General features: G+C 47.2%; 1 protein-coding gene across 5 annotated transcripts in view; it reads right to left on the bottom strand.

Annotated features, from left to right (window-relative positions):
- ST6GAL1 (ST6 beta-galactoside alpha-2,6-sialyltransferase 1) overlaps nucleotides 1-25,990 on the bottom strand; it is a 121,537-nt gene that overhangs the window by 38,373 nt on the left and 57,174 nt on the right. For 2 of the 5 annotated variants that reach the window (XM_040481053.1, XM_040481052.1), the window contains one exon: nucleotides 13,396-13,553. The exons of 2 other annotated variants lie outside the window; for them this stretch is intronic. The gene's annotated coding sequence lies outside the window, so the exon portion shown is untranslated. Of the gene's footprint in view, nucleotides 1-5,414; nucleotides 5,475-13,395; nucleotides 13,554-25,990 lie in introns of those variants that run through there. One more of the 5 variants, XM_040481056.1, reaches the window with a different exon arrangement.

Raw genomic sequence — 25,990 nt, 5'->3', positions numbered from 1 at the left:
CCCCCCCCCAGAGATCCATACAACTCCACTGTGCCTGTTCTGGCTCTCATCAGACTACGTGACATTTAGCTGTTTGCAGGTCTGTCCCACCCAGACGGAGAATTCCGTCATCTAGCCAGGTTCCGAACCGTAAGTGGGACGTGCTCAGTTGTGTCTGAATGAAAGAGCGAAGCTAGCTCTGACACCACCCCTCCCCATTCCCCATGCCCTTCAACGATCAGATCCACACTCATCCTCGCACCCGTCCGTCACCTTCAGTTGCTAGAACCCCCTTTGCAGCACTGTCGCTGCAGAAGCTTATTTTGTCTGTGGGATACACAGAGTGAGAGGGAATTTACCACCTCCCGGGGGGCGCATATAGCTTTGTAAACAGCTCTGCCCCTTAGAAGGTCTTAAAATGAAGAGAAATCAGCTCCCCCATAAAAATAAACTAGGGGGTTAAGCTCTGCTTTTTGGAACCACATAGATTCAGAATGAGAACCACGATGACACGTGGAGCCTGTGCTCAGTGCTGAGAACTTCACGTGCACCAGCTCATTTCATCCTCACACAACTCCATGCAGACCACACCACCTGCTACCAGCATCGGTGAAGTCATTTCCCCTCCACCGGGACACTCTTCTTCACCCCTTGAATATTTTTGCAGCTGGCTCACTGTAATTCTCCCCACGCTGCTTCTGTCCTGACTCGTGGTGATATCAACATCCACCTACAGGATGGTTCTAGTCCCTGGTCTCTCAGTGAATCTCTTCTACTCCAGTGATTGTGCCTTTAGCCACTCACCCCCAAGGTCATATCTCCGATCTTATCATTTTCATAGAAGACTCCACAGTCCTGATTTTCAGGACCACCACCCCCACACACCATTCCTATCTTCGTAGCTTTGTCCAACTAGTTCTGACCTCCAACTGTCTTCTGTGGTTCCTCCTACGACCTTCTCATGGTCTCGCACTTCCTTCACAGCCTCACTTCCCTTCCATCCCAGATTAAACTCCACAGTCACTCATTAAATTGAGCTCCCCCATCGCACAATATTGGATAAACCCCAATCCTGGTTAAAGCCAACTCTCTGTGCCCCTCCACACCTGCGAGCATACAGCTACATATGTAAAGAAAATCAAAAAACGATACTTAGTGGAGTTTGCCTCAAGTTCATGATCATAAACTGCCGGTAGCTGCTTTATGCTTCCTAGTAATCACATGCTACTTTTCTAGTCAATTCACCTGCCACTCGCCTAGAGGACTATGTGACTTCATCTCCATGAAAAGTCCCCTCATCTTCCCCTTTCCTTGGTGAACGTGCTACTTACTCATAGAGAGAAAAGAAGCTACCAGAATCGAATCACCACATGTGCACCTCTGTACCACAGCTATTCACCTTACCTGCATTTATGTCCAAATGTTGTCTTGTTACTATGGATGCACCCAACACTTGCCGTACCCAACATTTGCTCCACTAGAACTCATATTTATTTCTTAAAATATGTTTTAACGTTGATTCATTTTTGAGAGAGAGAGACAGAGCGCAAGGGGTGGGCGGGAGGGGTGGGGGAGTGGTGAGAGCAGAGAGGGTGACATAGAATCCAAAGCAGGCTTTGGGTTCGGAGCCATCAGCATAGAGCCTGATGCGGGGCTCGAACCCACGAACCACGAGATCATGACCTGAGCCAAAGTCAGACACTTAACCAACCGAGCCACCCAGGCGCCCCAATGTGCCACTAGAACTTACATACTCTTCTCTGCTTAAGGATATTCTTCTATAAAATCTCCCCTTTTTCTTCTGCGTCATATGTATCCCTCTCTCAAAGATGATGCTTATCAGCACATAGACATGCTATTGTTTCTCCTATCTTAAACAAACATACAAACCCCTCTTGGTTGATGTGAGGCAACATGAAACACACAGCACCACCTACGAAAAACTCTCATCCAAAATGTTTCACCTGTATATAATCAAGCCTTTACATGTCATTCCAGTTTTGAGAAAACACGGGAGAAAGAACAAGTTAAATGACACCGCAGACAGAAGCCAGAAAGCAGGGCATTCTACAGAACTGAACTAGTTTCATCAACAGGTCAATGGGCATGAAAAACAAACGCCTTAAAAGGCAAAAATGTCACATGCAATATGCAGACTTTGCTTGAATTTTGATTTGAACAAAATACCACCAGGGACAAATGGGGTCCCATTATCAAATGGGGATACCTGAATATAGATCTGGTATTAAATGATATTAAGAAATCATTGTTGGGGTGCCTGGGTGGCTGAGCCAGTTAAGCGTCTGACTTCAGCTCAGGTCGTGATCTCATGGTTCGGTTCATGAGTTTGCACCCTGCATCGGGCTTCCCTGCTGTCCGTGCAGAACCCACCTCAGATCCTCTGTCTCCCTCTCTCTCTGTCCCTTCCCCCCTCATACTCTTACACTGTCTCTCTCAAAAATTAATTAAATTTTTTTTTAAAAGAAATCATTGTTAATTCTGTTAGGTATGATTATATATGTGTTTTTTTTTTTAAAACAGTCAGTCCTCTGCATGTGACGTAGAGATGAAATCTACTTTACAACACTTCAGCCACAAAACAGATGAAGCAAATACGAAACACACGTAACGTCATTTTTTCAAGTGTGTTCAAACTAGGCTAGGTCAGAAATAAGAGAGACTCGCAGACTCTTCTTGGACAATTATCGTTGGGGGGAGTGGGCAGGGTTTAAGCTCGAACAAAAAAAAAAAAAGCACAGGAGACAATTTTTTTTCTGTTTTACTGAAGGAATTCACTGAAAAAGACACATGACTTTACAGCGGTCACACATTTCGCCGTGGCGTACGTTCTACATTATAATCGCCATTTCCCTGTCCCTCCTGCGTAACTTCTTGACCTCATTTCACCTTCCAGCTGCCGCCCTCTTTCCTTCGCAGTAAAACTCCTTGAAAGAACGTTGTACACTTACGGTTTCTAATTTTCCTCTTCCCATCCTCACTTGAACCCACCCCAGCAGGCCTCCGCCACCTCCAGGAAACAGCTCTTGTCTACGTCACCAAAGACCTCCGTGACCTCCATGCTGCTAAGTAAATGGCCAGTGCTCAGTTTGCACCGTGTTTGGCTCCTCAGCAGTATTTTGAGAAGTTGGTCATTTCCTGCTTCTGGCTTCCAAAACCTACACACTCTCCTGGTTTTTCTCCACCTTACTGGTCATTCCTCCATAAATCTCCATTGCTAGTTCCTCCTCATCTCCCCCATCTCTGCACACGGAAGTGCCCCTGGGTTCTGCACTTGGCGTTGGCAACACTCATTGTCTGCTTGTTGTGAGCACCTTGTGGTCGGGTCTATCCCTCCTCTACCCATTTTGCACTCAATCCATGCTTGCTGACATGCACCAGAATGAGATCAGAAAACAGGTTATGTCAGTGAGTTTCTGTGAAAAGGAAGTCCTTAAGAATTGAAAACACACCAACAAAACAGCAGGGTCAGGATGGGGGTGTAGAATAAAATACTATACTCACTTGACTATTTCCCTATCACCTATTACCAGTGAGGGGAGGCAGCACTGCCCAGAGCACTGATGGTCAGACTTCGAGCATATCACAATTATCAATAACTGGGGCGCCTGGGTGGCTCAGTCGGTTAAGTGTCTGACTTCAGCTCAGGTAATGATCTCACATCCCGTGAGTTCGAGCCCCGCATCGGGCTCTGTGCTGACAGCGCAGAGCCTGGAGCCTGCTTCCGATTCTGTGTCTCCCTCTTTCTCTGCCCCTTCCCTGCTCACGCTCTATCTCTGTCTCTCTGTTTCTCTGTCACTCAAAAATGAATAAACATTAAAAAAAAAAAAGAACTATCAAATTACTTATTGAAATGCAGATTCCTCAGTCATTCTGATCCAACTGGTCTGGGATGGGGCTCACAGATGGGCATTTAGCCAGCACCCGTGTGATTCTGACACAAGTGGTCCCACCCACACATCATGCTCTGAGAAAAGGGCAGCTGAGGGCACCATGACTCAAAGTGAGATCCGCAGTTAAGGCTAGTCTGAGAACGCTTTCTCAAAATCCGGGATGGATCCTAGGATAGGAATCTAATGTAATCAACTTTTATACTAATTCGAAGGAGTAATTTTATGCCTATTGATCCTAACAATAACTTTAAGAGTATTCCAAAAATTCCTCCTCGTTGCATTTTAGAAGCTATTGATGTGGGAGAGGTTGGCGGGAAAGAAAAGGATTCTTCACAGATGGTGCGAGAAGCCCTGGCTTGGGAGAAAGGGTTCACGCTCTGTCATCTCAAAAGCCCAGATTCAAATCCTGACCTTTCTACCTGTCAGTTATATGAGGTTAGACCAGTCCATCAGCTTCTAATAAGCCTGTGTCTTCATCTGTAGAGGATGGATAATAATACTTTAAAAATTCACCCCTGCAGGGTTATAGCGACAACTTAATGATAGACTTCATCGCTTTGTTCCAGCTAATAATTGTTGAGCTTTTTCACCACGTGCTGAGTACTCTACACAAGGGCCAAGCTCCTGTAATTCAGCAAGCTCATTTAATTCCTGAAGAACAGTCCCTGAGGCAGGTACCGCTCTCAGCAGCTTCCACAGTCCCCGGAGAGGTGGTCCAGGCTGCTGACTCATTCCCAGCCCCTGGCCACCGAGCTCTGTTAGTGGGAGCCAGCAGAGGTCAAAAAGTTTATAGTTGTGTCAAAATATTTCTGACAAGTCACAAATTTGCTCAAGCTAGAAACATATTAAGCCACAGGAAACCAACTTGCAGTTAGTAAATCTGCGAAGCGAGTGAAAGGAAGCCTCCAGAAAGATTCACAGGGGGGGTCTGAGTAGCTGTGCTTTTGCAAGTGTTTACCTGAGGGCCAGAGCAGCTGCGGAGGAGCTCGTGGTGGGGAGGGGGAAATCCTGCCCCGATCAAAGCCCCGGAGATAAAGGGGCTTTCACTCCTGCTTGCCCCAAATGTTCCAGACCCAGGCTGCAAAAAGTGTGTCTTCATGGAGATAAGATCTTTTCCCAGCCAGGCAGGCACTAATGGAGAAGGAACACCTGAGGACATTTCCCTGAGGTTTTTCCAAAAGCATGAGAACAGAGCTTTGTGGGCGGGTATTGAGTCCCCACCACAGACAGGTTGCCCTGTGGTTTCTGACCAGAGCCGGTCACCCTGAACGGGTAAGGAGAGCTCTGAACTCAGGATTCATGGAGCCACGGCAAAGGGAAATCACTGGCCTTTTGCTACTGTCTTCAACCTTGCACCTTTCAACGGTGGATGTATATTTGTAGAAATGTTTGCCTTCCCATTTGACAGGTGCCAGGCTGAAAGGGGGCGCGTCACACCCCTTCAGCTCCCTCTCCCTATGATGCCCACTGCCCAGGACAAGCAATCAAAGCCCCAGCCCCAGCAGGCATCTTGCCCCATCTTACCACACTGAGAACCACCGTGCACTCCACTCCATCCGAACTGAGCCAAGGAAGAAGCAAAAGGGCCTATAAGGAGGGTTAAGTAAATACTGCACGCCTCCTAAGCGACAGGTCCACCCCTTTTTCCTCCACACTTCAACCCACACCCAACAGAGAAGCAGAGAGAAAAGAAAATGGGCCTACCTCCTCCTCAGGAAATGGAACTGTTTCATCTCCCCTTAATAGTTAAAAAAGAAGTAAGTTTATATCACAGAAGTCTCTACACCTACCAAAAAGGTATAGGGAGTAACACAATGAACCTGTTTTCAGAGCCCAGCTCCAAGGATTACCGACATTTTGCCAACTTCGTGCTATCTCTTTCCCCCTTTTTTTCCTCTGGAGAAATTTAAAGCAAATGCCAGCTCCTCTATCTTCTCCATTGGGGTTCCATAAGAAAATTAAGCCCTGATGTCCTACGTATGACATCCATTTAAGTAATGAGTTAACTTACCTCCCTGGCATCCAGGATGGTGTCAGCTATGTGCCATCCTTGGGAGAAGTGGGACCACAGGCCCTCGAATAATTTTCCATGGAGCTTAATTCTCTATAACTCACACACACACACACACACACACACACACACACACACATCCACGCACACACACGCACCGGGTCTGTGAGAGGATATGTGAGGATATATATAAAACCCCGATCCCATTATCACTTAATATCCAATCCACTTTCAAATGTTTCCCAGTTCTCTCAAAAGTGTCTTTTACACTAAATTCCTTACATGAGGATCCAAACGAGGTGGGCACATTTTGTTTGGATGATCTACCACTCTCAACTCCTTTTATTGTGAAATCGCTCCCCACTCCCTGATTTTTCCTTTTCAGGTCATATATTTGTGGAAGAAACTAAGTCATTTGTCCCAGGAATGTGCCTAGAACGGAATCCTGCGGAGGACCTCCTTGCGGTATTGTTTAACTTACTCCTCTTTGTTCTGTGTTTCCTTCCTGTAAACGGAGTGTTGGATTTCAAGGCCTGTTGGGATTCAGTGGTTTCAAGTTGAATGGTTCTCCCAAGTTGTTTATATGTAGGAGGGCCTAAGTCCTGGTTGCCTGGGGGAGTGCAGGGTGAGGGACACGGGGAGAGGCCTGAGCTCCCCCACTTTGCAGAAGTTCCAGAGTTAGTGAGAACATCATACACAAATGTTTACAGTTATACTGTGATCCAGCCAGCGACACGGCAATGCAGACACCAGCCAGAAACCCCACGCTCCCCAGAATGTGCCTTCCAGTGAGGGGATAAGTGAAGAGTAAAACAAAACAAATACGTACGTCATGTTTTGGAAGTGGATAACCACTGTGCAGAAAGTTAACGCAGGGGAGACGGATAGGGACCACAGGGTGTATGGGAGAAGGATGGAGATCACTGTTCAACTGGATGGTCCAGTGTTCAACTGGATGGTGAGAAAGCCTCACGGAGAACACGGCGCTGGTGCAGGCAGACTGGAGGGAGGTGAAAGGAGGGGGTCATGCAGATGTCTGAAGGAAGGGGATTTCAGGTGGACGGAACAGCAAAAATCCCTGGGCAGGGGCAGGCCTGACCTGTTTCAAGAACAACACGGAGGCCAGAAACAGAGCAGAGCGAGAAGGGGAGCAGACGATGAGGTCGGGAGCATAGGAGCCAGATCACCTAGGGCCTTAGACAGGTGTAGGATTCCAGCTTACATTCTGAGTAAGACTTGGCCGACCTATGTTTGCAAGGGATCATTTGGGCTGCTGAACTGAGAAGCAAATGTGGTAGGCAGCAGCCTGAAGGAGGTTAAAAAAAAAAAAAGAAGAAGAAGAAGAAGAAGAAGAAGAAGAAGAAGAAGAAGACTTTTCAAGAGTCCATTGCAACAACCCAGGTGCAAACGGCCCATGAACCACTTACTCTTTACTGGGTGCTAGCAATTTAGAGATATAACCAAATGTGATCCTCTTTTAGAAACAAAAAGGAAGTTCTGAGAGAGTTTAAGCCATTTGCTCAAGATGCCATTGTCAGTGGTCAAACTAGATTATTCTAACTGCCCAAACTGCTCTGCTGTCCAACAGATGTCTCTCAGGACCCTTTAAAGAGCTCCCAAGAGCTTGGCTGCTTTACCAGGTCAACTACTGGTGCTGGTCACCATCCTGGACCCTCTGGTGACACCTCTTTACTCTGCCCTGATCTCCACTCCTTAACCCCTCAGTGTGCAAACCTCACCCTCATCTGTACCTTAGAACCTGAACTTTCTGTCCCTAGAGACCTTGACCCCCTACAACCCCCAGAAGGTACTTCAGCCAGCCACAATACCTCCAAGAAGCAGTCCATGTGTCCCGGCTTCCAGAAACCTTCACCACAATGGGCGCCCCCACACCACTTTTTTTTTTTTTTGAGAGAGAGAGAGAGAGAGAGAGAGAGGACGAGTTGGGGAGGGGCAGAGAGAGTGGGAGAAAGGGGATCCAAAGCAAGCTCCGTGCTGACAGCAGAGAAGCAGGCTCCGTGCTGAGGGCAGAGAGCCCGATGTGGGGCTCAAACTCACAACCATGAGTTCATTACCTGAGCCGGAGTCGGACGTTCAACCAACTGAGCCACCCAGGCGCCCCGAGGGCTCCCCTTTCTTGCTTTGTGCCAACTGTGCTGCCACTTAATCCTGTAATGACTCCTCTCCCTGCTTCTCATGTCAGGGATGGCTGGCTGCCCCACCGACATCGGGATCCTGCTGCCATTCAGAGTTGTTGAAAGTGGCGGCCCACCCAGGGGTTCCATTTTCCAGCAAGCGCACACGCACACACATACACACTCTGTCCCGAGGTGGGACAGGTGGCCTACGAAATGGGATCAAAAATAACAGGTGCCTCTGCTAGGCCAAGATGACTAGGAAGTGTAGCTAGCATCACCCTAACCGAGCTTCTTGGTAGAGACCTCCCGCATCCTTATTCCTACTCCTCTGGGAGCATCAGCAGATTCTCTGCAGTAGATTCTTCCATCATCCCAGGACTTCCCCGGAGTACAGTGGATTAACAGAAGCTCTCCTCAATGTATTAAAAGCCAGAGGTTCCCGAGTCCTCCATACCAAGTACCTTTTCGATTTGTTTCCCCCTGCTGTGATTCCCTGATGTGAAGGACAAAGGCAAAAGAAATGCAGACACAATTAAATTTCCTTATAACCTGCAGCCCACTGACAACTACTGGAGGCAGTCAGAGGATGCTTTCCTCCAGGAACTCCCGACTGTTTTAATGTTAATGCTCTCGTAGAGGCAAAAAACAACCTTAGCTTGACAGTAGCTAGGCCCCCAGGATCCTGTAAGTCTTCTGTAACATAGGAAAATCCTTCTGGAAACTTCCTTGGTTTCTACTGGCCCCCAACTTAAAAGTATATAATCACTTGCTCCTCAAAATCCCACTGCAGCTCTTTCTGCCCAAGGGTCCTATCCCCATGCTTTAATTAAACCACCAAAAAAAAAAACGTCTCAAGATTTCTTTCTTGACCGTCTGCTCCCGGTCATCAAATCACATCAATCCCCAGGTTTTAAAAGATGCTATCAGCCACATTTAATTAAGAATGTGGGCTCTTACTTGTCAAATGAACAAAGATATTGCCGCCGGTAAGAGGTTCTGTTCAGCATGAGATTACCATTGTTATCACAATCAGTTGGTAAAATTTCAGCGTGATACAAGGAAATGGATGATTTCTTTGCCCTGGACAGGTTTGTTTTGTTTTGTTTTGTTTTGAATAAATGTGCTTCTGCCATCTGGCTTTTGAAATCCTCCAAGAGTCTCATGGGCAAGGAATGCTGGTTTGTGTGGCCTGAAACTTACCCCAATAAACTCATGACTTTCTGATCCCAGCTGGCCTCCTGAAAAACAGGTTTTATTGGTTGGCTAGATATGTCGGGTGCTTAAAAAAAAACTACCCACAACTGCCCTCAACTAGGCAGAATTAAGTCATTCTATGCTTATCTGGAAGAATCTGGCCCCCAAGTGCTTAAAAGTCAGGAGCCCAGCAATGTAAACCAGATTTTTATTGACTGCCAGATCAAACAGATACAGGTCTCTCACCCATCATCTCAGTGCTCAGCAGCTGAAGGCAGGCAGCCATTACATCAGAAAGACACCCTGCTCTGAGACAGAACAGAACTGTCACAGCTGAGCACAGTAACTAGGTGGCCCAGAATTCTCACTGAAGTGCAAAAGGGGACCAGATGGCAACAACGCACGAGGGAAAGAGTTCTACTGAAAGACCAAAGATGAAGAATTTTCTCTTAAATCCTGATACCGAGGGTCTGATGACCCACATCTGTCTCTTCGAGCCCCAGTTTAACTGTCTTTAGTGAGAACAATGATGTCTGCTAATGTTGTCTTAAACATGACGGTCACCAGGAACTCCTCGGCTGGAGATCGTGCCAGGGGCTGTTTATTCTTCCCTTCCATTTTGGCTTTACCCAACCAGACAGGAGAATGGCAGGGCCAGGGTTGTTGACATTCCCCGGAGCCCAGAGTCACTGAAGGGAGCTGCTGTTCTTAGAGGCAGCCACCAAGGTGATGAAATGTTTACCTCTCTCACCTTGGCAAATTGATCTCTTTCCTAGGACCAGCCCAAGGCCAACTGGGCCACCGTACAAAGAGAAAAGGGAAGAGAATGTAGAGGAACGAGGGTTTGATCAAGTCTGTCCTCAGGGTATACCCTACCCCTAGTCCCACAGCCATAAGGGCCAGTGTAGGTGAAAGGAACCACTCAGGTACTACTTTTCCATATCACCTGGGCATTAACATCACCTAGGATGCATCTAAAAATATGGATGTCAGGGGTGCCTGGGTGGCTCAGTCGGTTGAGCATCCAACTTCAGCTCAGGTCATGATCTCATGGCTCGTGAGTTTGAGCCCCACATCGGGGTCTGTGCTGACAGCTCAGAGCCTGGAGCCTGCTTTGGATTCTGTGTCTCCTTCCCTCCCTGCCCCTCCCCCGGTCACACACTTGCGCATGCGCGGGCACGTGCTCTCTCCCTCTCAAAAATAAATAAACAAAAAAATTAATAAAAATACAGATGTCCAATACTGTCCTCAGTAGATTCTGATCTAATTGGTCTAGACCAATAGAGGCCTAGAGGAATATGAACGTTCACAGGAGGGTGGGCTCAGGCAGAGTGGGAGGAAGCCATGCTAGTTCAGGCTAAGCGTGAAGGCGGGGGATGAGCCAAAACCATGGCCTCAAGCGTGTGCAGTCCCTGCTTAGCAGAGGCTCCTCCACAACCCGAGGAGTCTGCTGTCCCTTCATGGCCCAGAGTTACTGAGAAGGGGGCGGGGCTTCAGTCCAGGGTTTTGGGAATCTCAGGCCAATCTGTTGTCACTTCTGGGCTCTCCACCCCAACGGGAAATGTGAACAATTCAGGTCTGTCCTGAGGTCACAGGCGGGGAGTCACGACTACCAGAGAGAGTGCTAATTGCCCTGGCATCAAGGTGTGTGTTTCTTTCACCTTCTCTCCTCCCAGCTGTGAACCTGACTTAGGTCACCAGATCACACAGGTAGCAATGTGGCTAAAGTATAATCTAATGGGCAAAGGAGTGTGCTCCATTCTGGGCAATCACAGACAAGGGCTCACACTCAACTTCTACTCCTCGTGAATGGTCATTTTCTCCTAGAGGGGAAGGGCTGGTATTCTGGAATTTTCTACATTCACTTCCCTCCCCACCACACATACACAGAGACCACTTTATAGCTGTACCTATTTGGTGCTTAATGGAGCAAGCAGACGGTGGACAGTGTGGATATTTTTCTTTCGGACCCAGATCCACAAATCTCAGCCCTAATTATTCTCACCCCCAAACCTCCCTACTTGGTCATTCCCTCCCCTTCATTTCCGGGATCCAAGAGCATGCCCATAACCAGCCCATCTCCATAGAGGAAGCTTCCCAGACTCTCCAGGCTGGAGCCCTCGCCGTGTAGACTCCCACCACACTCCCGACCTAGGTGAATGCTCTCTTACAGGCATTCCAGGTGCTGGGAGTGAGGGGTGGGTGGGGGGGAGCTGCTAATCTTATTCTCCTTCCAATCAAAGATAGGGCTCTATAGGGATTCTGCTGCTTCAGTACCGCTAAGCACAAGGCATACAAACAGTACTCAGTATCCGGACCAGGGCTCACCGCCCAGGCTTGTAAATGTGTTTTGTTGAGGGTGGAAGGTGGTTAATTTTTACATAAGAAAATGATTTCAGACTTGAACCAAAATCACCAGTGAACACGAAGCAACTACTAGGCGTGCATCCCTATACAGAGAGAGAGGAAGACAGAGAAGTCACCATGACTGCTTTTGGTGGCTCCCTATGTGCCAGGCACTGTGCTAAACCTGCACGTAGAACCGTTCATTCAGCCCCAACGGCCACCCTCCGAGGTTGGCGCGGTTATCGTTTCCATTTCGCAGAGAAGGAAGCTGATTTTTCAAGAAGCGGAAAGGCTTTGACTGATAAATGGCACTGCCAAAACGACAATCCAGGACTGTCTGAATGCAAAGGGCATGCTCTCAGTACCTCTTCGCCAGTGACCATCTCCTTGGACCTGTGATTCTCTCAGCCACAGCCGTGCCCGCCTAACCCCAGAAGCAAATGGTTTCAGTTAATAAGGAAACCAGCAGTATTGAGTTCTAAGGCCAGGGCACGCTTAGGATGCTACACACTTTATCTGTCGAACTGGAAATCTTTCAGCAGCCCTGGATGGCTGCTGTTCTCACAGTTGACCTTTGGCATTTACAGGGTCAACATTTGAAATTTTGACTATTAGAGAACAACCCCATGGTCCTAGACATAAAGCAGGCTGATTTTGCTCATGAACGAATATGAAGTATGTGCAGCAGAAAGTTGGCAGGGGCCAGTCCCTTAGTATGTGAAAGGGCTCATCCCCGGGCCATGACCCAGTGCACAGGGGGCTCTCTGCCCTCCATGCACTAGGAAGTGATGCAGATAACTGCCTGTGAACTACAGATCCCACAGAAATAAGATTGCTAGTCCGTGTTAAGCAAAGTTTATACTCGATGATGAATTTCTGCTAACAGATTTATAAATGCCCACAGCTCTATATTCACGAAATCAATCAGAGACAAAAATCACTTAAATGGTTCAGTTATGCACGACCGCATGTACGGGGGAGCCTCGGTGCCCTGGTAGCACGTGCACGAGTCCTTATCTTAAAATTCTCAAAGATCAAGGGTACCTGGGTGACTCAGTCAGTTAAGCGTCCAACTTCAGCTCAGGTCATGATTTCGCAGTTTGTGAGTTCAAGCCCCGCGTCGGGCTCTGTGCTGACAGCTCAGAGCCTGGATCCTACTTCAGATTCAGTGTCTCCCTCTCTCTCTGCCCCTCCCCTGCTCATACTCTGTCTCTCTCTCTCCCTCAAAAATAAATAAATTAAAAAAAAAAAAAAAGAATTCTCAAAGGTCTCAAGAGAACACTCTCATGAATGTTGAGCCTCCTGATCCAACTTTTTATAGACGAGGAACATGAGACTTGGGGGAGTCCTGTAACCTGCCTGGGAAAGTCTGGCCCTGAAGCCAGTGAGCTTTCCCCCCTAAAGCCCAATAGCAACTCAGCAAAAGGTTGTCAAATCCTGCATGCTGACCCAACCAAGGAATGTGACTTAAGAGGATGGAAAAGAAAGAAGCACCATGGAAGGAAGACAGCTGCCCCCCGGGCCGCCACAGTCCCTCCCACCCCCAACCAGTGCTGGCCTAGGAATGGCTGTGAACTTACCTTGTGACCACATCCATTTGGATCAATCAGTTCAACCAAGATGGAGGTAACTCTGGGCTCAGGCCCGATAACAGTAGGCCCAGAGGTAACGGCCATGCCGCTGCTCTTAAGATGCTAACAGTCTCAAGTACCGTGAGAAATCAGACAAGCGCCCAAATACCTAATGCACTATTTACTCTGTCTGTTTCCACACCCCTCCCCAGCCCAGAACGTGAGCGCCTGAACCAGCGAGTTACCTCGATGCTCCCAGAGACAAGGTCAGGGCCTGTGGCTCGGCTTCATGTGCCAAATAAGTGAGCGTTTTCTTCTTGCAAACAAGGTGTTCGAGAATCTTAGCCCAGGAGTAGGAGCCCACATCCAGCCCGGGATCAAAGCCTTCATGGACGGGGAAGACCTGGAGGACAGGAGAGAAACAGCACGGAGGTGGGCAAAGGGCAGGGCACCAGGGCACAGAGAGAGGTTCAGGTCAGCCCAAGCAGGGGCCCAAAGCTGAGCAGCGGGAGGGGACACTGAAAGGGAGACTCGGGTCTCACCCCGCGGCACCATGAGTAGCCTGGATCTGGCGATGATCGGACACGTAGTGGAGAGCAGATAAAAAGCTTCAGAGGAAAGCAAAGAACCAGCGGGAACTGCGCAAGGTCAGCAGGAGTGGGGGGTGGCGGGGTGGGTGCCATGGCTTACAACACCCCCTCCATTCCCTGAAGGTAAGCAGCCAACAAACGAGAACCAGCAGCTGCTCCTCCACCATCTACTTCGTGCCACGTGTGGGGCCAAGCAGCCACCGAATCTTCACCATAACCCCACCATCAGGCAAGTAATTGCTGAACCCGTGAACTGAGGCTCAGAGAGGTTACAGGACTTGCCCACAATCAACCTACTTGTCAAGAGGCACAGCCAGGATCTCAACGCAGATTTGACTCAAGGCCCAGAGGCCAGGAAAACCCTGGGTGCAGCTTCCTGCGTGGGGCAGAACGAGGAGCAAGCCTGAGGCGAGGAAGACGTTCAGACTAGGCCCAGTCTGCAAGGGTGGTGCGAAACTTCACGGGAACCCAGCTTTGCAGCCAGACGAATCCAGACTTGGATCCCTGCTTCATTACTCATCCCTGTGATCCCAGGCAAATGAGATACGAGTACTCAGGGTCTCAGTTTCCTCCTTTGCAAAATGTGTGCAGAACCACCTACGTGACGGGACTGCTGGGAGGGTTAGAAGTAAGGAGCCTGCAGTGCCAGGCATGGGGCAGGTGCTCACGACACGGTGACTGGTAAACTTGGACCTGGCTTAGCTGCTATGGGTGGGGGAAGTCCTCATTTCTGAGAGGAGATGAATTTTCTGGGAGTGTCATGAGTCAATATTTCTCTTTGGCTACGTACAGGACCTTGATGTTCATCTCAACAAAACTGATGTCTGCTGCTTTCGGTGTTAACTCTTTCAGACACTGCTCCCCAGTCAAGAGAATCAGAATTTGGGACCCTCGATGAAGTGAGAGCCCAGGGGATGGTAGAGGGAAGGCTGGACTCCTGGAAAAGTCTGAAACCGGGTCCCAGTCGAGAGGTCCCTAGCTGTCCACCCAAATCACCGTGTGTCCTTGCAAGTCACTTATCCCCTGGAGCCTCTGTTTCCTCACAAGAAAAGGAGCTTCCAAGCTATGCAAAGTGACACTATTGTCATTTTCAATTTCTCCGAGACAGTGGTGTAACTTCATCACCTCTGCAACGCCATGGAAGTACAGCTCGTGGGTAGAGGACCTTCCCATTTCAGAGAGAAAAAAAGAAACACTGTTGAAGGAACACCTACTTAAGACACTGAAGATTTCTTCTATTCAAGGGTCATTCTTATGAATTGAGGTGACTTGTGTTAGAAGAATCATGTCTCTGTGATTATCAGCATGAAAGCGTAAACCTGTTCAATTCCCTCAAGATCTGGTACCCCCAGAGCCCCTGCAGATGCAGGGGCAGGGGAGGGCTCTCTTCTCACCTCCAAGGAGCGGAGGGAGCGCTCCCAGCCTGCACAGGAAAGGCCGGTACACCCAAATTCTCACAAGAAAGCCTACTACTGCCTTTTCTCTGGATTTTCCCTCAATTTAGAGAATAGTCCAAACTCACTCCCCTTCCCAGCCTCACCCTTAGGTCTCTTGCCGCTACAACGTGACCTGAGAAGAAAACAGGAAGTCAGTGAAGTGGTCCCAGGACCAAAAAACAGGGTAGGCAGAGAGCTCTGAGGTCCAGGCACCCAATGTTGATTTCTTTGCTCAGTCAACTGCACCTGTGCTCTGAGCTGCATGTTGTAGGGTTTTCTGGCCTTCTTGCTTGGTGTTGAAATAACCTCAAGGGTCCTCGCCACCCCCACCTCCCACCTATCAAAAGCAGTAAAAAGAGAAAAAATACTTTGGGTTCTCTCTTGGTCTGTGAACAAACAGGTTATTTAGAGCCACAGCCCTCTTTTTAAAAAAATATTTATGTTGAGAGAGAGAGAGAGCATGCACATGCATGGGCACAAGCAGGGGAGGGGCAGAGAGAGAGGGAGAGAAAATCCCAGGCAGGCTCCACACTCAGTGTGGAGCCCAACGCAGGGTTCAATCCCATGAACCGTGAGACCGTGACCTGAGCCAAAATCAAGAGTTGGACGCTCAACCAACTGAGCCACCCGGGCACCCCCTGTCCCTTTTTATATTGAGTAAATTTGGAGTGTATCCTGGACTTTTGAATAATATATTATGAGACACTGAATCCTGCTAAAATTCTCTGGGGAAGAAAAAACGTTGATATTTTTCTTTCTTTATTTAACAGACAACTAACCCACTTAGGTTCAGATTGAAAGTTCTGTCTCATCTCTTGCGACTCATCGCTTCAATGCCAGTTTGGTTTTCAAAGCCTTCACTGGGCTAATTGGGTCTGCCCGTCACGTAGGCAACTCTGGGTTTATCTGGGACCTGGTTGGTGTTACTGTTATAGTTAAGCTCTCAAAACCTTTGCTGTGCCTCTTTGGGTCTATTCCATGCACACACACCTTGCAGCATGCCCATGACTTAGATCAGTCCATGCGCAGAGTGAGTGGGGGCCCTTTTTCCAGTTCTCTCCTCTCAGGGATTTCCTCACACCCTCTGGTGGCTCCATTGCTGGGATCCTCTGGCTGGAAAGATGGGGCTATCCCAGAGTGGTAGCTTCCCACACCGTCATGCAATTCCATGTGACAAAGGCCATGAAGGGTCATCATCCAAGTTTCAGGTCCAGTATCCTACACCTGTCTCTCAGGGCTCCCATGTTGTTTTTGCATTCTGTCCAGTTTTTTAGTTGTAAACAGAGGGAGGTTACAGTTGGATTCCTTCATCTTGGCTGCCTTTTCTTCTCAGCAATTTTTACTTCTTAAAATTCCACTCATTTCTCAAAGCTCCATTAAAATACCACTTCCTGGGACACCTAGGTTGCTCAGTTGGTTAAATGTCTGACTACCTGATTTCAGGTCAGTTCATGATCTCGTGGTCATAAGATCAAGCCCTGTGTCAGGCTCCACACTGAGCAGGGAGTCTGTTTACGATTCTCTCTCTCTCCTTCTGTCCCTCCTGCATGCACACACATTCTCTCCCTGTCTCTCTCTCTCTCTCTCTCTCTCTCTAACCCACACCCCACTCTCTTAACCAAAAAAAAAAAAAAAAAAAGGCACTTCCTTCCAAGAAGCCATCCTTCTTCTCCTAGCTAGAAAAACTTTCTTCTTCCTCTGTATTAGGGAAGATTCAGATTTGGCAATATCGAGAGTCAAAGTCAAATCTTTTCATGATTATCTTTGTTCAAAGATCTAGGTTCAAGGACATGGCTGGAATGAAATCAAATGCAACCAAGAAGCATCATGGTGGTTAGGAGAACAGATTTTGCCTAAACCCCAGCTTTGCTAATTGCTGGATGTGTGACTTTAGGTGAGCCGCTTACATCCATGTACCTCAGTTTCCTCATCTATAAAATGGAAATAATAATACTACAGACAATTGTGAAGATGAAACGAGTTAATAGCTATAAAGCGCCTAGAATAATGCCATGTTGTGGGTGTTAAGAGATTCGCCATCTCTCACCGGTTACCTCAACTCTGCTCTACAGATGAGGAAACCCTACAGAGGGAAGAAGAAAGAACAGACAGAATGAACTCTATCTCCGCCTTCTACTAAGCCCTAAAAGGGACTGTAATTTTTATTTTGACAAACACTTAAAAGAGCACAATTTGGGTGTCTGTGGGGACCCTCTGAGAAGCCACGTGGCAGATGGAAGGCTAATGGTATAAGGTGGATTAGATCTGCCTTCCACAACTGGGTCTCCTCTGCGTGTTTCCTGTCCTAAATCATGACTCGACGGGGTAGACTGGTCTACCTGCACATTGCTCACAGAGTGCACCTCTGTGGAAAGCAAACGGAATTGGGCCCTTTCTCCGTTTACCCCCTCCAATGCCTTCCTGATACACACATAATAAAACCCAAATTTTTTTAGGCTATTACATCAGAGTTCTTGTGATTTTTTTTCCTGCTGTCATTGCTATCTGTAACCTCATCTTCTGCCACTCCCTCACAGCCCTCACATTCCAGCTGGACTGAGCTAACTAAAGTTCACCCATCCCACCTCATCATTTCCCAAGAGCACCACTGCCCTCGTCCTTGAGCTCAAGTACCCCTCCCTGCCCTCCTGTCAAATGTGTAAATGCCTCCTCTCCGATGCCAACTCTTCAAGGACTTCCGGGAGGCATTCCCAGACTCCCCGGGACCCATTTGGTTTGGCCCTCACTCCCTCCCTTGTTCCCAGAGCTCTCTGCATTAGACACCCTGGTAGCACTTTCTGGTAGATGGTCATCACTTATTTTATAGGTTCCTCTCTCCTTCACTGCACCGGTGTTTTTCAAAATATGTATCTTATGTTAGTTGGTCTCCAAATCAATGCAGAGCAACACTACCAGCTTTTCAAAAACAGAATAAACTCTGTGTGAGGGAGGGGAAAGGAAGGGAGAGAGGGAACGAGAAAATAAGTTATGTTTCTCTGGAGAACTCTAACACATGGATGCATTCTTAGCCAAAATCCCCAGTGTGACGCTGGAGACATTGACAAGCTAACTCTAAAATGTATAAGGAAATACAAAGGACCTAGAATAGCAAAAGCAACCTTAAAAGAACAAAGTTAAAGGACTTGCATTCACAAACGTGCTATATATAAAACCTCAGTAATGAAGACAATTTGTTGTTGGTGTTAGTTAGGACAGACAACTAGATCGGGGGTGGGGGGGGGACCAAAATCCCTAAAGAGGCCCACACATACACAGTAACAATTCTTTACAGTGGTACCAATGAAATTCAATGGAGAAAGGAAAGTCTTCTTAATGAATTATTTTGAAATAGCTAGAGATCCATGCAGGGAAGAAATACGACTTTTGACCTCTACTTCACTTTATCCATACAATTAATTTCAGACGGATCTTGGAGCTGTATGTGAAAGTGGAAACAAGAGCACTTCTGGAAGTAAATACAGAAGAGTTTCTTCGTGAACTTGGAGCAGACAAAGATGTCTTAGGACACAAAAGGTACTAATCACAAAAGGGGGAAAAAAACGGTTTAAGTAGAAGTTGATCACATTTAAAGTCCGATTTATGTGAAAGTGGCCCTGATAATCTCAGTTCTTAATGTGAGAAAGACTGAAGATGGAGGCCCAGAAACAACCATCTCAGGACAACTTGTACCCAAGATGTTTCAGGGCCCCACACCAGGGTAACTGACTCATATTTCACCAACGTGTAGGCCCGGAGTTAAGAAGCGTTTAAGAGAACAAGATAAGGTCTTTGTCACTGGAAGATCAGAGCATGGCTGGGAGATAAGACTCACTCAGAACTTACAGTGCTACTAAACTATGTAATTGTGACCTGCGGTCCAAAATAACTCAGGCAAACTCAGAGCAGGTTGCGTTGGAGTGAACACACTGAGGATATGAAACAGAAGGGAAGTGAGAAAGCATCTAAGTGTACCCCCCCTCCCCCATCCCATTTGTATAGATGAGAAAACAGGCCCAGTGGCATAGAGAAGGCCACATCACTGGTTTGCGACAGAGCCAGACTGGAACCCTGATTTCTCGGCTCCCTGTCAAATTCTCCTTCCAACCCTGTCATGCTGCTGACTTTACAGAAGACGTAGGGGATTCGCGTTGGTCCTTAAACGTATTTGAGACAATACTTGTGAGGTTCCCAGTATACTGTCCAGCATACAACAGGTGTTTGGCAGAGAATATGACTGTTACGCTAGACTGGACTTCCCAGAGGAGCAGCGACAAAGCAGAAGGCCCCAACGCCAGCATTTCTATGGCAAAGCTCATGCCACACCAGGATTATTCCTACACCTGTCCGGCGCCCCATTCTACCAGCTACTGCCGTTCAAGGAAAGCCACAGAAGCTCACTGTGGCTCTTCTCTAACTCACAAGGCATGAGGATTGAAGAAGGAAACGCCCATCCCTTCCGTGATGCGCCCAGAGTTCAGATTTTGCCCCAGAAACAGGAAGGCTCGCAAGTTGGACGTGAACACACCACAGAGCTCTCCTCACCCGAAATCCTTGGCTGTGCTGTCCAGGCCCAGTGGTAGGTAATAAGGATACAGGGGTGCCTAAGGCAGGTCTCTGCCTCGGGAGGAAGACAGGTAAGAGAGAATCACAGCCGCCCAGTATGCCACCATGAGGAGGGTCCAGTCAACCAGTCTGGATGGTTCAGGGAGGCGAGCTGGAGGAGACATCTCAAATAGGAAGATGAGAAGGAGTTGGACAGATAGAAGTAGGGGATGGGCGGGCTGTGTTCAACTGCGTCTCCAATCATTTCTTTGCATTTCCTAAGGAATGTGCCTTATACCTTTCCATTCAGACAAATTTCATCTGTGTCACTGGGCACCATCAAACACTCGATACCTTCCATTCCTTGTGACCCCAACTGTAGGGGGAAAGCCGCTGAATTAATGAGCATATGAAGTATCACCCTCTCTCTGCGAAATTATCCACTTGCTAACCTTAAAACCAAGATTTCGTTAAAACCCGTTCAAAGCTTCAGGGACCACGAGAATGTCGCTTCGCTCCCCCTTTGTTTCAGGATGGCCCCAAACCTACAACGTAGACATAAAAATGCACTGTAACAACAAATACGGTCAAAATCTGGGAGCTCATTACAACAGAAGTTAGACCAATGCAAGAGGGCAAAGCTCTCCCTTCTGCAGGGTACAGAATAAAAATTAAAACACAGTGCTTTTCTTTTGGCTCCATTTACGCAGGGGCTTTGATATGTAAGGCTCTGTGCTATATATCACCTCACTAACACCCCCTAACACTTCTGTGAGGCAGGTGCCATATTCCCGCTTTACAGATGCGGAGACTCAAGAACAGAAGGGTTAAGTGAATTGCCCAAAGAAGGCATCTAGACTCAAACCCACATTTACAAGCTTCGTTGAGTCCTAAATACGTGCCAGGCACCGCTTAGTACTTTGCAAGAGGTAATACACTTCACCCTCCTGGCAACCTTATAGGGATAATGCCACTGTCCCCATTTTAGATGAAAAACGAGTCAACAAGAGATTAAATAACATGCCCAACACCACGCATCTCTCGGACTCCAAAGCCTGTGACAGATCCATGTGCAATAGTAGGTGTGGAAGGAAACAGGAAGGTCATTCCTCTTCCTCAGGCCACAGCCAGTTCTGGAGGAAGCTCCATTGTGCTTTTGTGCTGCTGTGGGGAACGGAGGCTGAGTGTGGGGGAGTGCCGTGTCCAGACTTGGAGGCTGTGGGTATTTGGGCTTGGCCCTCACCATCAGTCTGCAAAGGAAACTGTTTAACCAACCCGCCTCGAGGAAGGCGTCCCAACACTGATGGTGGCCTCGCCTGTCCCTCAGTGACATCAGTGGTGTTCTAAAAGCGAGGTACAAACAAACACTTGGCATATTTTTACCTTTGTTAATTTAGCAAAACTCTGAGTATCACACCCAGTATCACACCTAAATCTGGTGATTTCGGGGCAAGAATGGTGAACTTACATAATCACTTGTTACTGGGAGACTAGAATCGTATGCTGTCCACCTTAAACTTACACCAGGCTGTTATGTCAATTCTATCTCAGTAAAACTGGCAGAGAAAGAAAGCCCAGAAGCAACACCTCGAGAAAACAGAAGCAATAATCTCAAACCACCAACACATTTTAAAATGTTTGTCACCTTCTGGCCTAGAATTCAAAGGCTGGGGTGTTTATTATAAAGAAATTGCTTTAAATTTATAATTATATATTATTTATAAATACAATTATATTCAATTCTATTACATTTAAATGTAATTAAATTATGCTCAAACATAATTAACTTATATATGTATAAATCTCAGTGGTCTAATTTTATCATCTAATTATAAAAGATAGAAAAGAGACGTACGCATGAGGCTACAGGCTGGAGCATTAAATATGTCAATTTTGAAACAATCTAAATACCCAGCCATAGAAACAAGCACATTTTATATAGGATTCAGTGTTATCCTCTGAGGCCATTAACACACCACATGCACTATAAAGATAGAAAAATGTTTATGGTACAGGAAGAAACAAACTCCATCCACACTAAAATTATAATTATAGTAAAAACCTTTTTTTTCCCCCGCAAATGGATGATGATTGTACGAGAACACTGTACGATGAACACTAATGTGTCGGAACACCAGGAGTTAAAAAGCGTATCTTTCCTACTACTGCAATGTTTGTGAATGAAACACACTTAGAACTCGCTCGGTTGCCCACAGGCAGGCACACGGCCCTCCTAATCCCGTTTCCCCTCCATCAGGATATCTTCGTCTTCCAGGAAAGGGATAAAACTCACATGAAACACAGGACCTCCATTAGCACAGGGAGGTCAAACACATCTAACTTGGCGCTTCACAAGCCGGCCTTGGCCAAGCGCTCTCTGCGTGTTAGAACCTGAATCTTCACGCAACTTCTAAAAGGAAAGTATTGTCCGTGTGAGACAGGCTCACCCCATAGTGAAAGGGCTCCCTTAACTTCCTTCCACTCTTGCATTTGAAGACAACGGTTCCCCTTTACTCGCCTGTGACCCCTCGGCTACCTCCTTATTAGAAGCAGGTCTAACAATGGTTTGGAAATTACCTACACCTACTCTGCCCCCGGCCCCCCTTGCCCACTGCACACAACACTGTCAACACCAGCAGCAAATCAAACACTCAGAGGTAATACCACCACATCAGGGCCACTGCTCCTTTCCATATTCAATTCCACCATCCTTCCAGGCCCAGATCAAGCCCCGGGAAGAGGAAGGACAGACCTGGGTCACAACCCAGCTCTTACGTTCCAGCTTCACGACCCCCGGCAAGTTATATGACCCCCCTGGGTTCCGTTTCCTCAGCTATTAGGCGGTACTGTAATAAATGCTTCATGTGACTGTGGCAATACATGAAATACGTAAAACACACCTTCGCCCAATACAGGAGTCACTAGCCACATGTGGCTATGGAGCCTTAGCAGTGTGGCTAATCTATATGGAGATGTGTTGCAAATGGAAAATATACACTGGAGTTGGAAAATTTCATATGGAAGAAAAGAATGTAAGAATGTTGGATTCATAACTTTTATGCTGATGACGTGATAAAGTACATACTATTTACATGTGTTGGGCTAAATTAAATATATTAAAGTTAATTTCATCTTTTATTTTTACTTGTTTAATGTGACTATTATAAAATTTAGAACTTCCTATGTGGCCCACATTTGCGACTTGCTTTCTGTTTCCACTGAACATGGTCCCCGTTCGACGTTCGTCCTTTCTCTGTTTTGCTCTCCCCATCCACTGGCCGCATAGAAGCTCATGCTCAGTATTGTCTGAAGTCTTTAATCGCATCTGTGGTTCCTTCCAGGTGCGTCCTTTCTCCGTCCCAGGCCCCAGGTTACCAACCTGAGCCAGGTGACAAAAAGTAGAAAGGAAACTAGCTTCTTGGAATCAGGAAACCGAGCTGCCGTCCTGGCTCTGCCATTACTAATCAAGCAGCCCCTTAGCATGCCATTTCATTCCCCTGAGCCACGGTTTTGTCACTTACAAAACAGGGTTAATGATATCATGTCCATGGCGTGAGAGAAGGCAGGTGAAGGTGCTTGGTAAACTGTCAAGGACTGCAGAGGTCAGGATTAAGTAGTATAATTTGCACGGCGAGGAGGTGGGGCACTCTTGCCTGCCTCCTCTGAGACACTCTGCCTTCCATTTTGTACCGTTACAACTACTTTCCACGTCTCGTGTCTCTAAAACCAAGTCTCCCAGAGAACACGCCTCCTCCCTCTCACAAGCCCCCAACGAAAGCAGAGTGCTACGGGCAGACCCCCTCAAACCACCACACAAACGCAGTGTGTCCTGTGCCCCAGGCATTAGGCTCGGTGATGGGGATGGCTTTGCAGGAAACCTGGCAACACAACATAGAACACGGTTGTAAGGGAGGAATCAAGTGAGTGTAAGCGCGCCAGGGACCAAGAGTAAGGTGCTCCTCACCTGGGAGAAGCAGAGAAGCGTGGTGGTGGGGAGATGTAGGAAATGGCCAACGGGAAGGACCCGTTTTGATACGTGCAGAACAGAAGGGTATACAAGCATGAATGAGCAAGAAATGCTATACCAGTCCATCGAAAGTAAACATCGGCATTATGATGCCCAATGGGCCGCCTAACAATAAATATGTATCTTATCATGAGAGGCCCCTGATTAAGAGGTCCTTCCTGCGGACGGAGCACTACTGCCTTTCTGCCTTGGCTTCTTCGCGGTCCACTCAGGGATGTGTGCAATACGCTGTTAGGAGCTGAAATAACACCTGTGGCGACAGCATCAACTTCAGCTTTGTGCACGGAGCCTTATGAAAGCAAAAGCCCCTGTCTCAAAACATCCTGTTCCTATTTTTAGCCAGTATATACCTCCTTACCATCTACACTCTACCGCCTCCCAAGCCAACAGGCATGCAAAGCACAAACCTACACCACCATGTGGGTGGCAAGGTGGGCTTCGCCACGTCATAATGTTTCTTCCTAGTTCCTGAATAAGAGCCAGATTATTTCTAGTACAGCTGAGCTGCAACCTCTACCAAAACCACAATGTTCTAACTGCATGGCCCAGTTAAAGCAAACACATAAAGCTTCCGTGTTGAAGATCGGGGCTGAAATTTCTGAAGCTGAACTTGTCCTTCAGACTGGTGTTCAAATACTTAAAGGAGTAAAGAATCTCAAAAGATCGTATTTTCATTTAAGAACAAAAAGACAAAAGATCAGGAAGTGGGTGATTCTAAGAGGGACAGTTGAGCAATAAAAGTAGATAAGCATCATGCGGAGGTGGCCTCGGTGGCATCAGTGTCCATCCCTGTGGACAGTGGGACCATGAGCCACACCTTACCGGTGGCCAGATACAAAATCAGTGCCTGGACCCCAAATCCCCCTCTTTGGGGAAACTACTGATTACAAGCATTTTAAGAATGTTAAGTCCTATCAACCTATTGCAATGTAAGGACTGTATTTAGATCCTGATCTGAATGTTAAAAATGCTTTAAGCATTTACTAAGTAAGCTTTACTCCCAACATGGGGCTCAAACTCGTGATCCTGAGATCAAGAGTCGCATGTTCCACTAACTGGGCCAGCCAGGAGCCCCAAACAAACTGCTTTTAAAATTACATACACACAGGGGTGCCTGGGTGGCTCAGTCGGTTAAGTGTCTGACTTTGGCTCCTGTCATGATCTCACGGTTTGTGAGTTCGAGCCCCGCGTCGGGCTCCGTGCTAACAGCTCAGAGCCTGGATCCTGCTTCGGATTCTGTGTCTCCTCCTCTCTCTGTCCCTCCCCTGCTCATGCTCTGTCTCTCTCTGTCTCTCAATGATAAATAAACGTTAAAATTAAAATAAAATAAAATAAAATAAAATTACATACACACATAGCCACATGCACATATAACAATTGGTGATATTTGACTCTTAACTCCCTATCTGATGGTATGAAGGAACTGTTCATTATTTAAACATAGTGGTATATTGTGGTTTTATTTTTAAAGGGTCCCCGTCTTTTATATTTTTAAAGATTTTATAATTGTGTTGGCGGCCACTGCTGCACGGCCTCTAGCTCGCCAAGCTCGGCAGAAGGAGAAGGGGGGTAAGTGAGGAGGTCTCAGTACCATGGCTGGTACAAAGCAGGCTGCCCGCGAATCACGGCGCGGGGCGGGGTAAAGCACCGAGGAAGCAACTGGCTACCAAAAGCCGCTCGCGAGAGTGCGCCCTCTACTGGAGGGGTGAAGAAACCTCATCGTTACAGGCCTGGTACCGCCGCACTCGGCGAAATTAGACAAACTTCTGATCCGCAAACTTCCTTTCCAGCGTCTGGTGTGAGAAATTGCTCAGGACTTCAAAACAGACCTGCGCTTCCAGAGCGTGGCTATGGGTGCTTGGCAGGAGACAAGTGAGACCTACCTGGTGGGCCTCATTGGAGACACCAACCTATGTGCTATCCATGCCAAACGTGTAACAATTAATGCCAAAAGACGTCCAGCTAGCGTGCCGCATACGTGGAGAATGTGCTTCAGAATCCGCTCTGATGGAAAACATTTCATTCTATTAAAAAAAAATTTTTTTTTCTCTTCTTTCTGTTATTGGTAGTTCTGAGCGTCACATATTTTTTTCCCAGGGGGGTCAAAAGGTACCGAAGTATATGATTGCAAACGGAAAACTCGGGGACAGAAATCAGGTATTGGCAGTTTTTCCATTTTCATTTGTGTGTGAATGTTTAATATAAATATATTTAATGTTTAATATAAATATAAATACAGCATTAA

The sequence above is a fragment of the Herpailurus yagouaroundi genome, unplaced genomic scaffold (assembly GCF_014898765.1).
Source record: "Herpailurus yagouaroundi ecotype Mexico unplaced genomic scaffold, PumYag 159, whole genome shotgun sequence".
In the NCBI taxonomy this organism is placed as follows: domain Eukaryota; kingdom Metazoa; phylum Chordata; class Mammalia; order Carnivora; family Felidae; genus Herpailurus; species Herpailurus yagouaroundi.
The sequence above is the reverse complement of the archived record's forward strand: the minus strand, read 5'-3'. Positions and strand labels throughout refer to the sequence as shown.